Raw genomic sequence first — 3,958 nt, forward strand, 5'->3', positions numbered from 1 at the left:
GTCCCCATCGCACCCCCCCAAGGAAAATGCGTATGTGAACTCGCAAGCACACCAACTCGCGTTGCAGTTTAAACTCGCTGCATGCTCTATTCATAAAAACTATGCTTCAGTTGAACCGTTTTAGTTGTTATTGCCGCAGGCGAAAGGATAAATTCAGTAGCAACTTKTTACAAATAATGCAATACAAATGCTGCAATTGTTGGTTGCTGCTGTTCCGCGCGGCATTTGCTGCTGATACTTGATATTGTTCTGCTATTTGTTGCAGTTTTATGCTGGTGCTGCCAGTTAAATTGCTAGTTTTGTTTCAAAAAAGTCTAGATTTTTTTAAGCATACACATATAGATATACATACGTCTGTAATGGTGCAATTATCAAGAGTATGGAACTACATGAAATCGACTGCGGTGTGCTTAAATATTTTTTAACTCCATCCCAGCAGTGAAAACCACTGCAACGAGGACTTTGAAACCAGCTGATTTTATTAAGGTTTTTCATGCAAAGCAATTTCAAACAAGAGTAAATATTCTAATTACATAACGGGTCTTTTTTAGAAGTTTTCAAAGAGGCAATTATTTCCTAAGAGTTTATTTTTTTKACAGCTATTATTTGATGTATATTTATTTATCCAGCAGAGTCGGTAATTTGAAATACCATGGATCGCAGCTATTGTGCGATGGAGCAGAGATCGAAGGAGACGCATTTATCCAACTGTCATCGCGCCCATCAATTGTAGCAGTGCCCATTTACTTTATGGAAGATTTTGAGGAAGGATCGTGGCTTGCGGGCCACCAAACCCGAATTTCAAAAAAAAAAGTTTTAGTCAGCTATGAAGCTCCCTTTTGGTAGTTAAACAAAATTGTCGCATATCGAGTAACGATAATCCATCAGTATTTCTTCAGACGCCCTTATATTCTTAAAAAGTCACTGTTTGGTGTGTTCTAAGGGCAGAGAGWACTATTGRTTCATATTTCTTTAAAAATGAAGCCAACCATAATGTTACAGTAAATGTGGAATGACGAATGAYCACGGCACTATATGACATACAGCTGMCGAAAAARTTAATTTMTTGAAGGATATTTTCAATRARCGCATATTCTCGCTCTTKGACCTCCAAGATCGTGCGATATAACACCRCGGGACTATTTTTTATGGGTTTATGTGAAGTCAATTGTGTAAGCAGTTAAGCCCGAGGCGATTGACTGCTTGAATAGAATATTCGACAGGCTCGAAAATTGCGCGTTTTGGGCTGAAATTTATTCAACCTTGAATGAATTTTTAAAATATAATGGCAAACCCTTTTCTTTATATCTTACAAATTCTTGTCATAACATGAAATTATATGTGTTTGATTTGTCTAARATTTATCCGCATGGAAAGTTTTCTATATGTCTAAAATGCCATTATTAAGACCTAGTCTGATCTAATTTGATGTTTGCAAATTTCAGCCTTTTATAATATATTTGGTAGATTTCCATAGATTTAGCTGGTTTGTTTCACAATAGCTACCTTTACTTTTAGTTAGCCATCATGAAGTCCCACGGGTTATGAATATATTCTTATACCAAATACAAAACAACTTTTCAATTATTTATTTTAGTGCGGGTGCCCCATAATCAAAAAAAAAAAGAAAAGAAAGTTATGTCATCTTGAGTACCAGTCACTTTACTACTACTGTACTGCTTTGCTTTTTACTGAAATCTGATAACTTTCTTTCCTTAAGGAAAAACGTGCAAAAAATATCAATTGTTCGTGTGAAAAGTAGAAAATCGCCTGATTAGTTGCTTTTCACACTAGTTGTAAAGCGATTTATAACTGACTGAGTTGACTGCAGGGTACATGCAAAGTACATATGACTGTAGGTGTAGTTGTGCTTGCCAGTGTTGCGCTGTTGTTGGAACAAAGTAACGCTTATCGTTTTATTTTTTTCATATCCACGGGCGGTGGCAAATGAACTGGTGCTTTAGGCAAAAAAATAAAAGATTTAAACATTAAAAATAATACTCGAATTTGTTAGAGCTCGAGCCAATTTTTTTGCACATTTTCTGGGAATGTTTGTGCTTAGTTCTTGTTGTCTTTTATACAATTGATTTAGTTAAACGTTAAAGTTTGTACAATTTTAATTGTTCTAATTCTTTCTATTGGATAATAAATACAATCCAGTTTTTCATTTAAATTAAATTTATACTTTTAGGAATGGAACCGCATGCATTGCTGAATATAAATGCACTGGCCGCCGTTTATGCTACTATAATAGTCTAAGTATCCATTGATCGACCGCAGAGTATATATAAACATCCTATAGCCACATCCCGTATTGACACACCCCATATTTCCGCAACCAAAAAATATCTAACCTTAATCATCAGACTCATTACCTTTGCTTCTCTATAAAGTATATCTAATGAATCCTGGACAATCTATCAGATGTAAGTTACTGATACATATTACTGAAACTCGAGCTTCTCCAACTATCTAATTTTCAGCTAAAATATGGTTTTGGCACAAATTATATCTGCCATTCCGAAAACGTCGTCATTGCAACGTTGTGACCTATTGCCCCCATACCTTAAATTGGTTGTGTTTCGAAAATTCTAAAGGCAGACTCTAAATACAATTTATGGAGAGTAAAATATGGTGTACCTAGCACGCTTCCTCTCAATAAAGGTCAGTTTTATTAGATGAAAATTAGTAGGGATCTTTCTTAATAAATAAAATGTTTCAATTATCTTTAGTTTTGCACATTAGTGAGAAATACTCTCTCGACTACCATACTATACTAAATACTAAATGTAGCTTTGGATTAGAAATAATCAGCATACAATGCTTCTTCAAGCTTCAAGAAATACATCTAGTTATAATATAATCTACATATTAGTTTGTCAAAAAAGTCTTGCRTTATTTTCGCTAGTTGGCGCTGAGAGCGCACAGTTCTAGTTTTATTCGTCGCATCCGGTCATGCTATACCTTTTTGGAAAGCTCATTTCACGCGCTAACACATGCTTGATTGATTGTCGTTTCTTTTAAGTCATTCGTGAGTAATAGTGTCTCGAAAATTGGGATAAAATCGCTRAATTGGTCGAAAGAGACCGGCATAGTAGCAGCCAAGAGCTGGGCATGAGTTATCAAGAAAACATTTTATGAACAATTGAAAATTGTACCGCAAAAATACCACACGACTTTTTTGACAACCTAATATGTACTGTACATATACCCTTGTGAAAATATAACTTCATAAAGCTAACCAACTATTTCTCCAACTATTATTCCACACACTTGACCCCAGTTGCTCTCGCTGCTCATACTTTCCTTTTGTTTGAAGTTTCTGCGCCTCTGGGGTGAAGACGAAAACTTTTGTTGCTTGCTTAGCACAACTTTAATTTCTCATTTTTATCGCTAGTGTGGTGGAGCAGCAAAGCTGTGAAGTTGCAAGCGCACGTTGCACTGGCTGCGAGTACGTGAGTAAAAACACCCTGTGAAAGTAGTAATAATGGAGAACGCAAAAAATTTCATATTTTTTGGAAAATATCGCAGAAGCTTCGGGCTTTGGGATTTGCGAAAATTAAAAACAAAACTTTTGCATTTACTGTTCTCATTACTGGCAAGTAATACAGAAACGAACAAATGAAAAGCTAATTTAAAACTTACAGAAATTTGAACACTRAAATTTTTATTTAAATTACTTTATGAGTTTATGAGATTATTTTTCGATTTGACCAACTCTTTGATATAAATAAGCTGAGTAACGCTTTGAACCTTGCTTATAAAATTATATACAACATTATAAAATCATAAAATTTGTTGGTCAACAAACGTTCCACAAAAGCTACTTTTCAGTTCATTAACCGGAAAGGTAAAGTATTACATTCTTCTTACTATTCTTTGATATAAAACGAATGCATTTTTTRAGTTCTGGAAACAAATGGAAGTCACTGGAGGCCAAATCTGCTGATAAMGGTSG

This window comes from Bactrocera latifrons, unplaced genomic scaffold, assembly GCF_001853355.1.
Source record: "Bactrocera latifrons isolate USDA-ARS-PBARC rearing strain unplaced genomic scaffold, ASM185335v1 scaffold_30, whole genome shotgun sequence".
Taxonomy (NCBI): domain Eukaryota; kingdom Metazoa; phylum Arthropoda; class Insecta; order Diptera; family Tephritidae; genus Bactrocera; species Bactrocera latifrons.